Genomic DNA, 20,762 nt, shown 5'->3' with positions numbered 1-20,762 from the left:
AAGAGATAGCTAGAGATAGAGCCGGGCCAACTGTGTGAAAAGAGGAATGAGCTTTGCACTCAAGCCGCTTGAATGAAAGAGCCTTATAAACCCAACGGCAGCCTCTCTATGGTCCGATGGTTCCCACGTTGAAGAAAAACATGCTAGCTGCTAACGGCAAAACCTGCGCCGGACACGGTTCGAGCGCGAGACTAATAGTCCGACGATGACTGCACAAACTCTTGTCACGATAATCACTTCTGAAATCTCCCACACACGAACGTTATGCCTGAGAGATGAATAATGATAATGGCGGAATACATGCTAAATGGTTATTGCTGATGAGCACCTTTGTTTACATCTACTCCCCAGTTATGCTGTAGCCGTCACACAGGATGAGCCCGGCACGGATGACACATGCTGACAGTCTAAGCTCAGTCATGTTTGGGTCACTGAGTTTCTCATTCGTTCTCTTTTTCGCTTAGTTGTTTCTGCTTTGCCCTTTTCTGATGAGTATTATGCTAATGCTTTTGTGAGAAAATTCGGTTAGCTGCTCTCTTCGCACACACTCGCAGATTCAAGAGGACCTCCTATTGTCTCTCTCAAAGTAGTTTTTATATGTATACTGTATGGAGAGTTTATAAACAAAACACACAGCTTTTTGTTTCAGGAATAGAAGTGTTTATTCCTAATAGACTCCTATTTGCTTTGAGTAATCACTTAAAGTTAAAGTTTCGGCAAGCAGAAAGCTGCTACAATTCACACTCCTTCCTTAAGGGGGCAGTAGTCCACTTTTCTGATAGCTCTCTTTAATGGATTTTTGGGCCAGTGGAGAAGAGACATGAGGATGTCGCAATATTATTATTATTTTCTTTGTAAATGCTGTGGTAAGGGCTGGAGTTTTACTATGACGGGAAAAAGTTTTACTACAAGTGTGTTTTTATTTCTTTAATATATATTCAACACAGTGCATCTTTAAAAGATCCAAATAAATAAATAGTGAGATTATCAAATGACAATTATTAACTAAAGATGTTTGTATAATAAAACTAGATACTGGTTTAAAGGGAGTTTACCCTGAAAAATGAAAACTCATCATTTACTCACTGGTGGCTTTCGATGTATACACAAACACAGCCGTAACATTTATCTTTTGTGTTTTGCAAAAGAAGCAAATCGTACAGGTTTGGACTAACACATGAGTAGGTAAATTACAGTTTTCGTATTTGAATAAACTACTCCTTTAAGTCAGTCAGGCGTAACAAGTTTATTTTCCAATACTTTCTGAAAATAGTTGTTGTGGTTGTGTTTCTAGAACACAGAAGGACATGGAAGCACTTTTTTGAGTTTTGACTGCTGATAGCAAGCAGACCATTGTGCTGTTCAGCCTTCGGCAAGGACACCTTCTCTGAGACCATAGAAACATAAGGATTCACCATGCAGACCTCAAGAGAATGAATAGCTCCTTCCTTGAACACCAATCAGACACACTATGCACACACCAAAACACGCATACACACACTCTTTCGCTTTCTTGCTCTCTATCATGCTCCTTGACAAACACATGCTCATTTTCTGCTCACACACACACAACCATCCACTCTCTTCCATACAAATCACACAGACAGACACACACACACACACACACACCTCCACACACAGACTTTGCCTATCTAAAAAGACACACCAGCCAGCTGGGACGCTCAGTAAAGGAGAGAGAGAGAGAAGGAGGGGAGAATATTGGGCAGGAAGTAGCGCGGTTGGGTGTTTGATGGGGTCGGCAAGACCGTTAATCACAGAAATGGTTCTGTTAGCCATGACAGCTGAATCCACGGCAAAGCACACAGGACGACGCTGGCATACACATGACGTCACCCTTCCTTCCAGATCCCCTGGATTAATATTCCAATAATAGGAGAGAAGGGCTGGCTGAAGGTTGAGACGACATCCCTCCATGCATTACTCACCGTTTCACCACATGACCTGGGCAACCCCGCACTCACATGACTCGGAGTGCTACACAGTGATGGGCTAGTATACAGCATCGAATATATACTTTGCGGAACTGTCTCTTGTAGTGGTAAGATGCATCTTTATAGCTGCTAGTATAGGTTAATAGCTTTTTTGGTGTACATGTAAGCCTTCTATTATGACTTATATACAGCTATTAAATCAACAGGTCAGCTTGATAAATAGTTTTTCTTAGTTTTAAACACACCTGCTCATGTAACCAAGGTCTGAATAAGGAACCATTCATTTACATTGTTGAGGGTACGCTCACCTGAAGGCCACCCCTCCTCCAACACATTTGCTGTGTTCTCTCCCCCATCCACGCTTCCCCTGCAGCTGTCGACCCCCCTGACCTCCTGGTCAAATCAATAGCTCTCCTCTAAGGCCTTCTGCTGGCAGGTAATTGCTAGTCTACGTTTCCTCACCTAGACAAAAGCTAACCAGAAAAGATGAATACTTTAATCCAGTACTTTAGTGCAAATATAAATACTATACACACAAATATGTACTGTATTTATTTTATGTATACATTATTTATAATAAATTAATACTTTTAGTCAGCAAGAACTTGTTACGTCGATTTATAAAAATAATGACATTTAAACTGCTACCAACGATTTCTGTTTTAATTAAATGCTGTTTTTCTATTATTAAATGTAATGTATCTTAATGTATCCGCAAAAATATTAGTGCTGTCGAATGCACCCAAAATAAAAGTTTTTGTTTGCATAATGCATGTGTTCTGTTCAAAACATTTAGATATATAAATGTACACATACAGTATATTATCTTGAAAATGTTTTATATGTTCATATATTCAGATAATTTATATATATATTTAAAATGCACATATTTAATATATAAAAATTTCCAATTCTTAAAAAATATATACATGTGTGTGCATTTATATATTCACATAATAAATATACACAGTACACATATATTATGCAAACACAAACTTATTTTGGATGCGATTAATCAAGATTAATCACTTGACAGCACAAAAAAATATTAAACAGCACAACCATTTTCACCGCTGATTATAAATGATGTTGAAATGTTTTACTTAAAACTATATCATATTAGATTGATTTCTGAACGATCATGAGACAAAGTCTGGAGCAATGTTTGCTGAAATTCAGTTTTGCTATCACAGTAATACATTGAATTTAAAAAGATTAATACAGAAAACAATTATTTTATATTGTGATATTTCATAATACTACCATTTAACTTTATTTTTGATCAAACAAATGCTGCCTGTATATATGACTCATGGCATGTCATTCAAACGGCTGTTTGTCTGGCGGACCAGTTGCTCTTTGACACCAGACAAGGTCACGTGCATAAAAAGCAGAATCTCCTTGAACAAGGGGGTCCATTTGAAGGCCCATAGAGACCATGGAAGGTTAATTGATTATGTTTGTGCATGTTCGTGAGAAAAAGAGAGAAATAGGTATGAAAATAGAGAGAGAAAGAACTTACTCTGAGCCCCATGCTTTCGTTTTAAAAACAGAGCCTCCATTGTGTCGCTACAGCCTCTGGCAAGAGTTGGAGCTCAAGTCTATGACTGACAATGAAAGGGCCTTAGAACCGTATGAAGTTCAAGCTGGAGCTCTGTGTATGTGTTCGTGCCTCCGCGCAGGCTGGGGGAGGTGGTGGGGCTGGTTCAGACACCAGTGCTACATGATTCACTCCACAAGACATCTGGCAAAACTGAGCAATTTGGCTGTGTATGCCTGGTTTCCCAGCAACTCGCTCCTGTGGCCCAGTTCAAGAAGCCACAGCTCAAGGAGGAGATGAAATAGGCTTTTGGTGTTACTCCAGGAAGGTCACAGAGTGGAACCGGTCCTGCGATGGAAAGAAACACTTGTCATTAACTAAACTCAATTGAGGTTGAGGATATCTGGTGATATCAAGCCTCGTTATATATACATTTTCCTTGAGGTAAAGCAAGACCTAACAAAACTAATGAAATATCTGCTTGCCATCCTTGCTGGCATTTCCATTGGACAGCCTGTTTCTTCCTTGCTTGTAATATTGTTGGATATCACTGCAAACATCAATGTTTGACCATGGTGCAGCAAAGCAAGCAGTTTGTATTTCTTAAAGTTTAGCCAACACAGAGTATCAACATTTTCTAACAAGTAGTCTAGGTGGTAGCTGGAGGCAGGAAGAATGAAGAATTTTTAAGGGTGATTTTTTTACTTTTTTTCAAATAGATTTTAAATATTACATATGCAGCATAAGCATTTCAGTAAAAAGCCAGAAGGAAAAACTAACTACAGAATTTCTGTCCCTCCTTTGTTGAATGACAGCAGCACTTTAACACCAAAGTCTAAGTGTCAAACCTGTTGATCATGTTCTCCAGCATGATTTGAGATGATCCAATGAGCACTGTGTGCTTCCATGAAAGCAAGAACATCTGAGAGACTCAAAAGGTGCATGTAAATTTGCCATTGCAAAAACTAGGATCTTCAAAATATTCGAAATGTTCAAACCCAGCATTATTTCCAATAAAGTTTCAATTAGATTCTTTCAATGTGGTCTCAGACATGATCAAACTCATCTGTTAACTGCTTAAAAAGTGAAACTGAATAGATTTCTATTCTACAAAACAGACAGAAAAAAAAGAGAAATTGAAAGAAGGGCCTGTAAAGAAAGAAACGGCCAGTCCATCCATCTGCCAAGTTAAATCTGGTACCTCCCTCTATCCATCTTTTGACCACAGCTGTTTAATCCCCCCCCATTTCCAATGGTTTGCACACGCACACGTACACAATAAGACCCCCCGTGTAGTCACCACCCAACGCTGTCTCAGTGAGATAAAGCAGTCATTGACAGCCACGTGTCTCAGTGTTGAAGTCTGTGTGCAGGCCAAGTGTCCAGACAGCTGACCAGACATGAGTCTGCCAAACCAGCCAGCAGACACACACACAAGCAGCTCAATGGGACATGATGAACCAGGATTAGCATTGGATTTCATGCACACCCTCACATACAGTGCTGATTCTGGTGTCTAATCCAGACCCGTTCTGTGCATTTCCACCAAAGAAAAGGCCAGTTCTGGGCCGGCTGATAGACATGCTGGTCTATTTTTGTCATCCACAGCCACTTTATATTCTCAATCCATCCAAAAGGAAGTATTTTTATTTATAAATATCTCACTAGTGAATAGATTCACATTATTTTTGTGTAACATTTGAATCAAAAGTTCTGTTATTAATTACTTATTCTCATGCGACTGCAAACTCGTAAGAACGACATATTTGTTACAACATATGTCAAATATTTGTTAATACAAAGAAAATAAAAATAACGACTTCATTTACAGGGTCAGAAAGCTCTTGGATTTCATCAACAATATCTTCATCTGTGTTGGGAAGGTCTTATAAGTTTGCAGCGACCCATGAGGGAGAGTAATGACCTTTTTTTAAAAAAATTTGGGGTTGAAAAATTCTGCATCTTTCATATGCTCAATCATATGCTAGCTTTTAATGTTAAACTATGTTCTCAAAACCAATAGTAACACTCTAAATGGAGATGAAAGGCTGCCTGTTTGTGGCCAGGTTAGTCAGGTTGATGTCGCAGGAAACATGGGCTGGGCTCTGATCAAATTTAACAGATTCCCAGGCTGGGCAACAGCACCAACGTTTTGGTGGAAAATGAGGGTGAGAATGAAATTCACATCTCACGTAAATGTACAAGAAACAAGAAACAACAGTTTAATGTACCTGTATAGCAACCAAACATAATTTATTTTACTTTAAAGCTGCAGTCTGTAACTATTAAGAAACAGTTTAATAAATGGAACTCTGTGAATCTTGCGGAAGAATATTGTAGCCGGAGCTACTTCTCTCTGTTTATGTCTATGACAAATCATGCAGAAACTGGACTATTGCGCAGTGGTACATGCCCAAACTAGTCAAAATAGTAAGAATATAAACAGTTATATTCCATTATTACATTAATATTACATTATAGGTGTACTGTACTCAGGATGTACTGTACGATGCATCTTTACATATACACATGCAGAGTAATTTATAATAATAATAAAAAATACTTCCACAGCAATAAATGCACTGCACAAAAATTCAAAGAAGGACTTACAAATCTTTATGAATCTCGTATCAATTTTTTCCATATGTAAAAAAATACATATTTAAAATTTAGGCACAAACTCTTTGTTCCAAATCAACAAAATTTTTGATTTGGTCATCCCATATTTAACTGTTTGGATGCGAACAGAACTATACTTCTCTAAGAAGGGGGCCCAACCTAATATTGCAATAAGAGGGTCAGGAGGAAAATCAATCTTAAGTACTTTTGAGTAGAAAGAAAACACCTCGGTACAAAACGTACATATTTTTTGGGAGAACCAAAATAAATGAGCAAATGTACTCTCATTGGCCTTGCATTTAATACACAAAGGAGACACAGAGGGATATATGAAATCTAATTTGGTATGAGAGTAGTGCAATCTGTCGACAACTTTATATCGAATCAACTGAAAATTTGAGTTAATGGAACAAGACTTAATACTGTGGAGGGTATTGGTTCAGTTATCTTCTAAAATATCTATCCCCAGCTCCTTTTCCCAAGACACCTTTAAGTATTGTGTAGAAGCAGTTCTAGAATCATTCAAATATTCAACATATTTAGTAACAAGGCCCTTAGAGTCAAGTTCAGAGGTCATAAATAAAGAAAGATATTCAGGGGAAAGTTCACATCTTTTAAAAGCGGTCCCACAATTAGCAGTAGTTTTGTTAGCTACATTACATAAGAGAACTGGCTTTATCGTTCAAAACTTTGTGGTCAGTGAGATTTTGAGAGAAATGAACAAGAATGAGTTCACAAGTGACATTAAAGATATTTATAATGTTACAAAACAGTTCTATTTCAAATGAACACTTCAATTCTACATAAAAATATTAAGCAGCATATTTTCAACACTGCTAAAATTAATATGCATTTCTTAGAACGCTTTTTTAAAGGACCATGCGACACCGAAGACTGGAGTAACGGCTGTTTAAAATTCAGCTTTGCTATTTCAGGAATAAATTACATTGAAAAAAAAATTACAAACACAAAACAGTTCTTTTTAATTGCAATAATATGCCAAGTCCAGTTAAAGTTTACCGAGAACAGCAGTTCACCTAGGAATGTCCGAATTTTATGCAGTTCTTATGGCCAAATAATATCATTAGCACACAGGTCAAAGGTGAACCTATGAGCCACACCGCGCTCCAGAAAGCAAAAAAGAGAACCTCTATTTTTCTCAATCCTTCACTATCCCCTTCCCTCTCTTCCCTCTTGGTTGCACTGTGTACTCGCTCTTCTCCTTCTTTCTCTGGAACGTTCCACCCTCCCTCCCTCACTCTCTCTCTCTCCCAGTCTCCTCTACATTCACTCCTCTTCCTCTCCTCTGTTTTCTCCAGGGTCATTCCAATTACTCCTCTCTCCTTCACTCTCTCTGTTTCACTCTCCCTGTTTTATTCTCTGATCGTATACATGTGAGATATACTAAACGCATCTCGTTTCAGAAGTCTCCACGTCTTTCACCATCCCTACTCTAGACCTTTTCTTCTACTCTTATCTTTTCTCGTTACTTCTATTTTAGTCTCTTTGTTTTTGACTCTTCTTTGGGCATATAATCCTCACTTTTCCCTACTTTTCCTCCAATTATTTACCCTGTACCCAGTCCTTCTTTTCATGCTCCCTCCCTCTCTCTCTCTCTCTCTCTCTCTCTCTGGTATGGGGAGGAAAGCGCTGCTGCAGGACTGCAGGGCTCAGCAAAGCCACATTCTATTTTCTGCCACTTCCTCTTCCTCTTCCAACCGTTTCTATGGTTACAGCAGGAGCCCACAGAGGCCGCTCCCTCCTCAGTCATGGAAGAGAAGCCAGAGTTATCACTCTCCTTTCTCTAGAATTCTATTTCTTTTACACTCTTATCTATATCACTCTCTCTATATTAATATCACCCCATCCGTCCGTTTCTGGGTGTCTTCTCTCGTTACATTGCACTTGCTCACTCTCTGTGTCCTTTGCGACTCCTCTTCCTCGCTCTCTTTTCTCTCTCGCACGTCCTCCGTCCTTTATGCCTTCTCCCATCCGTTTCATTGATTTGACATTTCATCCGGCCTTCCCTTTCACTCAATTTCCAATTTCAAAGTAAAAGTTCAAAGTATTTTACACATGCAATATTATCAAGACATCAAATATACAAAAAAAAAGTAGAAGTCACAGCATCTGTCCTTCCACCTTAGGTTTTTTTGTTTCTGTCAGCTGTTTAGGGCCAACATAGATGTTTCTTCAAGGGCGAGAAGAGAAAGCGTGACCTCTATTCCGTTACCGAGACACACCAAACCAACCACCTGCTGAGTTACACTCACAAACACAAAGCGTGGTGACATTTCTTGCCGATGACAGGGAGAGGCAACCAACAGCACTTGCAATGGATTTCAACAGGCATGACGTTCATTCTAAAACAGGGCCTGTGCAACCAGCCGCGTGAGTCACCGGGCAAAGGTCAATGACAATGAGAAGGCAGCAAATTCTTTTCCATCTCTGCTCTCACAAGCGGCCATTAGCGTGCATAAACATTGCTTCATGTCTACTCTTCAGGGTCTCTTGCTCAATAGCGCCAGTTCCCTGAAGTAGTTCTATTTGAGCCAGATTTTAAAATGTTGTTGTCACTTCTTTCTTAACACTGCACTGTTATACTTCATGTTCTTCATTACTCGGCACTTTATTCTGTGTTGGGGTGGTGGTAAGTACTCAAGGTAGATCTCTCTACCTGACAAGGTCCCCAAACAATACAGCACTCAAGCACGCTGTATCTCGCATTGATCTTTGAGTTAAAAGCAGACGGTTTTAAAACCACAAACAGAGAAGTTTAATAGATAGTTTTGATATTGCCTTGCATTAAAAACGCGGAGTATTTTTCAAGGATATTTGAAATTCATTAACGAGCATTTACTTCAAAGTTCAATCAGTTCAATGGGTTAAATATTTCAAAACAAATATACCGTTTGTGTTGTTTTACAGTATCGTAGTGTATATTTGTAAATTCCTCTCAAACAAATTGCATGAAATTATCCATACAGAGGGCTATCTTCATCTCAATCAAAGGTCAGTCAACTTGAACAAACCTATTTGGACTACAGCTGCTCATTTGGATATTGAGCATGACACTGTAAATTAAAGACCAAACGACAAAGCTCACATGGAGGTGGGGTCAAGCCACCGGCTACCCATTCTTTTGACAGCAGTGGGCTTTCAAGCACCGACAATCATATTGTGTCACTCAGAGTCTTAATGATGTTACGAAACACCCCACATCAGGTGGCGATCTGTTGATGGTTACCCATTTCTGCTTACCCAAAAATGGAAATTCTCTTAATTTATTCAATTCACTTACGTTGTTTCAAATCTGTCAAAAGACCTTCATTTATCTTCGAAACATGAATCAAGATACCTATTAGCAAAGAAGCATAGTAAGTATATCATTAAAATAGTCACATGTTTAAATAGTGACACGGAAGAAACCATTTAATAAAGTCATTATTTTAGTTTTCTTTGCACACAAAAAGTATTGTTATAGCTTAATAAAATGTTACCGATGTCCGTGAACCGTTTTAACAATGTCCTGACTACGTTTCTCGCAGATTTAATCAAACATTTTATTTGTGTTCTGAAGGTCTTGTAGGTTTGGAATGGCATGAGGGTGAGTAAGTAATGACATTTTTAATATATTTTAAATATATTATTTCATATACCCTTTAATGTAATATTACCTGTAGGGCCACGTGATATGGCAAAAAATAAAATAATAATAATAATAGTGAAATAACTGTAATAAAGTGAAAAATGTTCATTATTTTCCCTAATAAAAATGTATTTCTTAGTTTCTGCAAGGTCTAATGAGTGATATCGTTTGAAATCAAGAAACAGGTTTGTGTTGGCTGATAATATTAATAATAATTAGTGTCAAATGATTAATTGCATCCACAATCTAGGTTTTTGTTTACATAATATATGAGTGTGCACTGTACATTATATATAACATTTAATCAAAATCAGTAACATCTCTAAAAATTGTAGAATCCTTATTGAGCAAATGCTGACAGAATTTCCATTTTGAGCAAACTACTAATCCCTGTTAATTCCTTTTTAAAAGGGCTTGAAAGATGCCTGACCATTCAGTGTCTGTACAGATGAAGAAATGTTTCCAACTTAGTTTCACTCAGAGCAGTCAAGACCTGTTTTAGTTATGTTCATTCAAAACGCCAAACCAGTGACTGTGTATTTCTGTTTGTCTAAGGTGGACACGTCTTTCAAACTCTTTCTCTCTCTCTTTTACTAACGTAATATTTAACAACCACACAAAGGTGAGTCTTTGTCTCTTATTTGCTTTTTGGTAAAAGAATTGCATTCATTCATTACATAGAATTCATTACATTTTACTATCTTTTCCCCTAAATTATACTGCAATGTATGTTACTAATAAGAAATAAAGAAATAAATAGATATTGTATATAGGTCAGCTGTATGGGCAATATCTGACCCATATTTCTAGCATAGTATCAGATTAGTTTGATTATAGGTGTTGACTTTATTCTTTTGTATCGTCTCCAGCAAGACATTCTCTTTCAGTTCCTTCTCTGTATTTTATCTTCCATGTACTTCATCTCCCCTCATCATCCTGTTAGTCTGTGCTGCTTTGAGGACACTCAGCTCAAGGTTGTATTTCATGTTTGTGGTGTGAGCTCTTTTGCCTCAAACCTCTGCAGGTCTGGTATCTACGGGGAAGAGGTATGGACTCCTAAATCAGTTTGCTTACTGGTTTTGCCAGTGGGACAAATGACACCAAAAAGCCTTCTGCTCTACCATTACTGCCGCTAATAAACATTGATAAGACATTGATAAAAAAAAGATATAAATACAACATCATGGGCTGGGAGCTGGATGATTTGTCCTTTTTTTTCCAGAAAAAAAAAAAAATCACATTTATTAATCCAGCGTTTCTGAGAATATTCTTTCATAAAAAAAAAAAAAAAGAAGTCTCTCACGCTCACATTTTGCATTTATTTGATAAAAAATACAGCAACTGTAACATTGTGAAATATTAAAACAACTTAAAATAACTGATTTCTCCAGTCTTCAAATGGGTTATAATAGTGTTATTGTTAAAAACAAGTGTGCTGCTAAATATATCTATGGAATCCATGATACATTTTTGCTGGACTTTTTCAAATATTTCATATATTTATACTACTGGTTGGGATCAGTAGGAGTCTGTTCATTATGGCTGTATTTATTTGATCAACAATAAAAAAAGAAAAAGCAGTAATATTGTGAACTAGTATTGCAGTTTCTATTACTGGTTTCTTATTTCAATATATTTAAAAATATAGTTTATTATAATATTGTTACTCTTTCTTTAGTGTCACATGATTCTTCAGAAATCAATCTAACATGCTATTCTCAATGTTGAAATATGCTGCTTAGTATGTGATGTTAAAAATGTGATACATTTTTCTTTGGTTCTTTAATAAAAAGTTTTAAAGAACAGCATTTATTCAAAATAGAAACAAAACAAATCATTACTATCACTTCTATCCATTTGACACATCCTTGCTGAATAAAAGTATTCATTTCTTCTAAACATAATAAGAATAACTGACTCCAAACTTTTGAATAGCTAGAACACAAAATGTCTATTTTGAATTTGATCATTGTTCTTTATTTAATTTTTTTTTAATTTATGATAGAATCCTAAAAAATATATATATAGTACCCCAAAATATTAAGCAGCACAACTGTTTTTAACATTGATAATAACCCAGCATATTAGCATGATATTCTGAAGGATCACGTGACACTGAAGACTGAAGTAATCAATCTGAAAATTCAGATTTGTTTCACAGCAATAAGTTATATTTTAAGCTATATTAAAATAGAAAACCGTTATTTTAAATTGCAATAATATTTCATTTCATTTCATTTTTGTATTTTTCATCAGATACAGCCATGATGAGTATAATGCATAATGTATAAAACACATACTCGACCATCTTAAACACAACTACTATCAATCCCAAACAAACAAATATTATTGATAACAGATTAATCATTACATCTGCTATGAAGATCTCCATGCCACCCAACACAAACACATATAATTGAAATATTAAATGCATGTTCTTTCTTTTTCAAAGGCCTTGATTTTTCATCTACCTATTACCAAGTTGTAAGAACTTGGAAGGTTTCTTATAAAGATCATGGGCAGTGCATGTGTAGAATTTGTACGCGAGTGATCAAGAACCCATGGGTAACAGCCGAAGATCTGCAGGCAGCTCATGTCCTTTACAACATCTGCGTTATTGAATATACCGTAAGAAAAATACAATTCGAGTGGAGCTAGTTCCCACAGAGGAACCCTCTGCCAAAGTCTAGAGGATTTTACACAGCACTAGATAAAGCTGAAATTCGTTTCTGTGACATTATAATGTTACACTGGTGTAACTGGCATACAGAGACCATCCAAGAGATAACAACCAAAACAAACAGGCATTTCTAGGTAGACTTGTCCTCCATCAAAAAGAAAAATCCCCGAAACGAGAAACCACTCCTCCAAGAGAGAACGTGGAGGACGCCACGGAGGTGTCAGGTGTGTCCTCCTCCCCCTCTCATCCTGCTCAGACCTGGTGTGTGTTTGTTCAGCTGGGTCCCAAACACAACCAGCCGTCTGCTGCTCGCTGAGGAGAACCAGGGGAGGGGAGGACCGGGAGGGAACAAAAGGCAAGCGTGGCTGGAAAGGAGAGCCTCTCGCTGGGCACAAAGAGACGCTCTGGGTGGGGGTGGGTGGGCGATTGTTGTTGGGGGTGTTGTTGCCGGAGAGGTGGCAGCTGAAGGGGACGAGGGAGAGGGAGAATAAATGAATGAATATGAATGAGAGAGGACGGCTGTCCTTCCACAGGACCCCCATGACCCAGTCAGGGGAACAGACCCTCTTTTTCTCTGTCTCTGTCTCCCTCTCGTACTCTTTGGCTGAGTGAATTGGCAGCAGGTGGGGGCACGAGAGCACATACACATATGCATGTGAGCGCACACAAACACACAAACACATTCAGAGAAGCTGTCTGGCACTTGTAGGCACTGTCGCCAATCGAGGCCACACGCTACAGTGAGTCAAACCGGTAATCATGATTGGAAGTATATGTGTGTGTGAGTGTGTATGCTGTACGTGAGTGTTGTGGGGGGGGTGTGGTGGACTTGAGGCTTTAAAAACCAATGCTTTCTATCTAATTTATGAGGTGAGGGGTGTGAGGGGAGAGCGCGCGAGAGAGAGAAAGAAAGAGAGAGAGTCTGACATACGAAGGTCTGACAGTGGTTCCTCCATCCAGGATTTCTGGATCGATTCTGAAGACATATAATCATTGATTCGGGGATGGTCTATGAAAGATGCGGGTGTGTGACAAGGATCCTCACAGCTATACTTTCAAACAAAGACTTGAACGTTAGGAACCGTAAAGCTACTCAAAATCAACCTTTATTTGGACCTGCATGAGATTTTTACATTACTATACGTTTTGAGTATGGAATATATTTCACACAATTCATGGGGTCCAAAAATCTGAAACTAGCAGATTACTATTAAAAATGATTTTTCTTTAGATAGATAGATCAGCGATGCACCGATAATGATAGGCCGATATGTTTGCATATTTTGTCAGTAAGGGCAGTTCTGTAATCAGCGGTAAATGCCATTAGGTGTGTGATATCACACTGAGCTGTATTTACTACACACAGCCGTTGTTTACTGATGAGCTGCGCAAAACACGTACAAAATGTGTGTGAAATCACGCACCTGATGGCATTTAAATGCGCAAACATTTCGGCCGATCATTATCGGTGCGAAATGATCCCTAAGATAGATAGATAGATAGATAGATAGATAGATAGATAATTATATTTAATTTGATTTAAAATAGCACAGACTTGGTGTCGTATATTCAAAAATGTTACGTGGCTTTGCAATGTGGTATGAATTTATTGTACATATTGTTAGCCTTGTTATTTCAATTATCGCTATATTCATACTAGAACACCTTTATCTTAATCCCAAAGTATCCTCATGAAGAGAGGGACAGAGAGAGAGTGTCAGTTGAACAAGTAGTGGATCAAAGGATGGGGGACAGAGGGATAATAAGTCTGCTGGTGCCACAAACACTCCCACTATTTCTTCTTTACACACACATACACACACACACACACACACACACACACACGCATGACTGACTTATGTGTGGAAGCCTTCGCATGTCTGTATGAGAGGCAGACACCATGTAAAATGGGCTTCAGTCCATGTAAAACATGCAGCTTCAGGGAAAGGGAGGAAAGAACGAGGCAGAGAGAGAGAGAACTGAAGACACTTTACTGCTTCTCTCAGGCGCAATATCTGTCTTTCTCCTTTACACACACACTGGCCAGAAGGCTAATTACTCTGCCTACTGCCTATGTTCAACAGCAAGACAGCATCAGACACAGGCCTGATCCAGCCAAAGGCCACACGCACATCAACACGCGCACACACACACACACACACACACACACACACACACACACGCAGAGGCCCAACATTCACTAAGAGTTCGACTCTGAACCACTGCAGTAAGACAGGCAGAAGAGATACAGAGCTAATGCTGATAAAAGTTCTGATTTCACATCTATTAGACAACCACTTACTATCACAAAATTAACATTTTAAATATATATACACACACACACACATTCAGTGAGAGAGAGAGAGAGAGAGAGGGATGACAGCATTACCTGTGTCTATGCATCTCTCTACAAACAAGATGTGTTATTTTAAAAACAAACAGCAATTTCATAATTTATTAATTTTAATATAATGTAACGATCTAGTATAGTATACAGCTAGGCTATTTTAACAGCTGAAATCGCAGAGAACTGTTGACAAGTTTGTGTTTGCAAAGTGCAATCTGCGCTTTCGGACCCTCTCTCTTTCACCCTCTGTGTGTGTGTGTGTGTGACGAGTGTGGGTTTGTGAGCATCAATTAAAGCAGCGCATTAATATAGAACAGTGATTAAACTGACTTGGAACTACTTGTGCGTTAAATGGTTTTATTACATAGCTGTTAGCCAATCAGAATCAAGTATTCAGGCAGACTTGTCCATGGTATAATTTGACTGTATAATTTTGCAATGTGAAACTTTAGCTTTGTGAAATTAGGGTTAGGTTCAAACATAAAACATGTGAAGGATAAACACACACACACACACACACACACACACACACACACACACACACACACACACACACACACATTAGTGCTGCACAATTCACTATAACATGCAATTCAAGATTTATTTTTAAACCACAGGATCTTTACTGACAAGATCATACAGCCCTAATACACATACATGAGCAAATAGCTCTCAAAAAGACCGCTTCCATGGCGCTCGTTTTATTTTAAAACACCATAGCAAATGTTTGCAATTTACATTATTGGGATTTTCAAAAAAAGGATCTCTAACGGAAGTACGATCGCAAGTGATCCGCTTCCAAAACCACAGACCATCTGTAACATTTTAATGCGAGTATTATGACACGAGTGAGGTACAAAACTTTGTTAATAAGAGAAATAACTGGTTAGCAGGCAAAGGTTACACAGAGACCACGCTTTTGGATTTATGCCAATTTGAGCGCATGCATTTAAATGTAAATGTTTTGCTGGATGGTCACAAATGTAATAATATGTTTCGTTTCTTTTCCCAAATCCTTGCTGTGATACCCTCTAGATTTGCAGTGGGTTTTTTTGGTTGTTATTCACATTTAATCATTGTTTTCACATCTCATATTTAATCAACCATCAATAGCTTTAATCGATTGCATCTCTTATCGACAGTAAACCGATCACTGATTAATCGTGGTCATCCATAATTCCAATACGCGAAAATGTTCATAACAACACGAGAAGCTTAAAAAGGAAGAAAGTCATTAACATAACGTGATACTCAAAATGGTAAGAAAGCGCTGCTTTGTTTGCATCCTGTACATCTATGTTTAACTCGTATTTCAATGTGGTTTCTCCTTTTGCAAACATTGCAAACCCCTCGCTGACTTTGTCCATTACATGTCAGACGCACATTCTCCTGCACCAGAACACTGATACATCGGTGCTACTCTTGATAAATGGAAAATTATGTCAATAGTCTTAACTGCAAAGTCATCAATTCAGTGTGGATACACATGGTAAAGCTTATATTTGAGCAGTCCTCCTGCGCACACATTCACAAACACACCCAATTCTTCCCTCTCGTCTCCACATATGAACACATGTGCACCCTGCACACAAACACACTGAGAAATTGTATGGCCCCGAGCCCTCATTTGCATGGATTTGCATGAGATGCCGTATGGGGATTATTTATTCATGAGCTATCGCTACATGCAGATTTCAAACGGACCGAGCGGTTTGCCGTCCTTCACCCTGACAGAACGAGAATGCAGTGTTTGCTTCTGGACAGTCTGTGGCCTGCATCAGTTCAAAATGAGTTCAGTCCCAACCAAGACGCGCAATTCAAAATATTCAAGAACAGAAGAGCGATTTGAATAAGCCATGAAAACAAATGACCATATATTTACCTCAATGTTACTATTTTAAGTCACTTTTTTTAATATAGTCTGCTGTACCTCATTTCAATTTTGCAGTTAGTTTTTAAAAAATACATTATATTGTCCACACGGGGCAATCGTGGTTTAGACACAATTGCGTGTTTATGGTTTTTATTTTAAAATATGCTATACACAATAATTAACATAAATAAAGTCTACTAAGTAAATGCGCCAGATTTAGCCATTCAGGCACATTTTCATTTGCAGTCCCTTTAGTTACATGAGAAAACATATTTTTTGATCTGACTGAGGAAAGGGGAAATCAGAAATAAGGATTTTATTAACGAATGTCACGTGTTGATATATTGCTGTGCGGAATATGTATTGTGGAGGCCAAAATTAGTAGAACCAGCTAAAAACGGGTTTAAGTCAGATAAATGCAGCTTTGGTGAACACAAGTCACTAGTCATAACATGAATAAACATGAGTAAAAAGGTATTTTGTTTTAACTGCAGAAAGACATCAGTACCATTATGACTGGTCAGGTCACCTGTCAATCAAAATCCCGGTGAATGGTGAATACTACAACTTAACTTAAACTCCCACAATCATACAGAGATAGTCAGGATGGAAGAGTGATAGGAAAACTGTCAAACGGTTTGGGGTACTTTGTAACACACATGGTTACAATTGCCAGTTATAAATAGGCTCCTCACTCCTTTATTAAATATGTCATTTAAATGTAGCATTTCTTCATCTAAAACGTGATACTTATTAATTAAATCCTCATTTCTGATCAGACCCTTTGTCGTCATCATAAAAAAAAAGTATTTCCTCATAATCTGTGTGTTAAAGGTGCAGTGTGTAAAACTGAATTAGGTATTGCAGTCAAAATATTGGAGACTGTTTTTTTCCATTGACGCACATGCAGGTTGCCAGATTGAACATAACAGAAAAGAGCACACATGGCTATGAATGAAACGAACGAATGTTGTTTTTTCCGCCAACTGGCAGCCTGGGTAATCTGGCAGTGGGCGGGTTTCCCAAACCAAAACAGACGTAGACATTCCGGCCCGGAACGCACATATTCAAAGGAGAATAATTGACTTGTTTCTCAGATGAGCATGTTTCTTAGCATGTTTCTTAAATATCTGCAAACATATTATGGAATTTGTTTGCTTTAGTAGAGTCAAAAACTTACATAAAGCACCTTTAAAATAATGAAATATCAGTTTACGGTTACATATATTAATTTTGCCATTAATTATAATAATTCAGTGAGATTTTAGTTTGCACAAGTAGTCTGACAAACAGCCAGTTGCACAAACTTAGCCACCATGTTAAGATGGTCTTAAAGACTAGTTTGACCCGGTCCTTGACATCAAAATCTTGTAGTCTGTCATAGACCTTAAACCTACCTGCAAAGCTGAAAATACTCTTGTTCTAATAATTTTGGCCACCGCTGTAATATTAAATAATATATATATAATTTTTTTATCAGTTTCATCTAGTTTTATCTAAATAGGCGGCGCTCAGATGGCATAGTAAATGGAAACACTCAGGCAAACATTGGTAAGCAATTATTTAAAAACTTTTTTTTTCCAAAAAAAGGCATTTGTTGTTAAATAATAAAACTTCTTTGAACACATTCAAGTCAAAAATTCACCTAAAATGTCCTGTGTAGGCCCTAAAACTATTTAAGTTTTACTAAGTTCCCAGACATGTTTTTTCCCTTGAGCAACTGGGGCTTTCCCTGTCTGACCTTTGTCATAATGGGCTTTCCCATACCATGCTTAAATGCTAGTAGGCAGCTATAATGCTAACACTAGCTACCTAAGCTGGCTCTGATGTTAATCAGTCAGTCGGAACAACACTTGAATGTCAATACATACACCACTTTAAAAAGTTGAAATCGCTTTAAGAACTGTAAAACATGACCTCATTCAGCACTATAGAGAGATTACTGCTAGGAGAAGCATGAATTTCAGAGTCAGAACATAAGACGGAAATACAGAGCAACAGAAGGAGAAAGAAAGAGAAAGCGTGTACAGAAGAGGTGAAGCTGAAGCAGACCCAGTCAGTCCATATAAGGCCAGTCTGAAGGAGGAGAGCAGCCTCAGGAACGTAAGCAAGGGTTTATGACCTCTACACCGTAAAACCATTGAAAGAACATTTTCCACTGTTCCCAACAGCTAATGGACTCCACGGTGCAAAAGATAATGTATTTATGACCTAAAATTACCACCAACAACATTTTGCAATATTTCATAGTTAAATTTTCTAGATGTAAATGTAGTTCCCTGTAGTTTCCTACATTTTAACCGAGGCTTGCCTGTTACTGCTATAGTGCCAGGGTGGTTTCCAGTGTGTAGCCATGCAGTCGCTAAAGAGTTGCAGAGTGTTTTTATAGCGTTTTCTCGGGTTGCTAAGGAGCTCTGAGTATTTATACAAATCATTAATGCATTCGACAAACCTCACCCAAACAAGTGTATCATCTAGCACATGCAAGTGCTGATAAACATGATGCAGAACGCCGACAGACTGCTTGATGTAGCCTACTGGAATGTAGTTTTATGTCCATAATTTTCAAGATAAAGGGGCAAAAAAATCCCACTGTGCTTGTTTTTTTTTTTTTTTTTTTTTTTTACATATACATCCTATGAGGTAGGGTAGCAATATCACACAAGCAAGAGTACTTTCTTTTCCTGAATATCTGACCAATTGCAAATGAGACGTTGATTATATACGATAGTTTAGTACTGATGAAGTTAACATTGTTCTAATTTTTAGCCAAATTTTTGCTTGATTTTGCTCTATTTATGCAAGTAAAAAAAATGTTTCTTTCTAAAGCTCCTTTAAGTAATGTCTTTTTTCCGCTGCAAAAATGACTTTATATTGTGGAGGGTAATTTCTAATGTACGATTCATTTCTGATCGTGTTCAGGGAATTTTTTTACATTTTGCGTGTTTTTAACGCATTTCTACGTAGTTTCTAGGTTGTCTAGGGATGTTTTAGTGCTGGGATGTTACGATGGCTGCCAGTGGCTCTGCTTGTTTCCTTACTAGCTCAAGCAAAAGTCAGTCAATCTCATTTCCGGTTCTTTATACGGCTCTGTTAACTCCCTAAAAATAAGAATTTGGAACAGTCTGTCTAGTTTGATTGCTCAGAAAAGCAATAGCACGTCGACAGTGAACCATATGACTTGAGGCATCATTTGCGTAGCAACAACGGCATGAGACGAGTTATGCAGTGGCCGCTCGTGTTAAGCCTACCTCAAAGTAAGCTCACACGCGTCTTTGGTGAGAGTACTAGTGAAGGGACCTGAAAGAAACACATGAAAGACTTGCCAGTCTTCTTTAAAATAAGAATAATTTCCCTTCCCTTCTGCGTCCCCTGCACGGCTATGCAAATACATGCACATACGCTCACCAAGACGCGCAGAGGAGATCTGCAACTCAAACATATTTGATGGATTTACAATACAGTGCAATAGCCTCACACGTTCCCATAAAGGAGATGCGCAAAATACTCACATCCAGACACACACGTGGCAGCTATACATTTTAAATCAGCCTTCTCAGAAAATAGAGCGTTTCCTCTCTGAAGCAGAGCCTCTTTTTATTTCAGTATTAAAAAACAAATTCCAACCTGCTGTAAAGACTCCCTCCTTCTCTCTCCCCCAATAATCCCCCCACCCTTCAGCCTCTCTTCCTCTCTCCATCATCATCTCTCTCTCTCTCTCTCTCTCTCTCTCTCTCTCTCTAGCTTTCTCTCCACAGTATTTGCATAATTTCTCTGCCGTATTCTGATGTATGCGTGTGAATAATAAAGCTCATGGGCGCGGCGTGCCAGGCTGCCACTGTTCATTACGACCGCGCACAGCAAAGCTAGGCTCCGCAGGGCCCTCATTAGCTATTCCACTCAGAATAAAGGCTCACTCACTCTCTCTCTTCCTAATGCGCTCTCTCGCTCGCTCGCACCCGCAACTCTCTCTTTTACTCTCTCTCACACACACACACACTCTTTTTCCTGTCACTAACTTTTTCTCTCGTATTCGTATTTTATGATTTCTCTGTGTAAGTGGTGTTGGTCTAAGTTTAGGGTCAGCATTGGAAAAAAATAT

General features: G+C 38.2%; 1 long non-coding RNA gene across 1 annotated transcript; it reads right to left on the bottom strand.

Moving 5' to 3' along the window:
* Positions 1–1,952: 1,952 nt before the first annotated feature.
* LOC122344649 lies at positions 1,953–20,266 on the bottom strand. Its single transcript, XR_006250915.1, has 3 exons — positions 20,173–20,266; positions 3,475–3,840; positions 1,953–2,425 (listed from the first exon to the last, which is right to left on the bottom strand). It is a non-coding gene; the product is annotated as an uncharacterized LOC122344649 (long non-coding RNA).
* Positions 20,267–20,762: the final 496 nt, after the last annotated feature.

The sequence above is a fragment of the Puntigrus tetrazona genome, chromosome 5 (assembly GCF_018831695.1).
Source record: "Puntigrus tetrazona isolate hp1 chromosome 5, ASM1883169v1, whole genome shotgun sequence".
NCBI classification, from domain to species: domain Eukaryota; kingdom Metazoa; phylum Chordata; class Actinopteri; order Cypriniformes; family Cyprinidae; genus Puntigrus; species Puntigrus tetrazona.
This window is presented reverse-complemented; position numbering and strand designations above follow the sequence as displayed.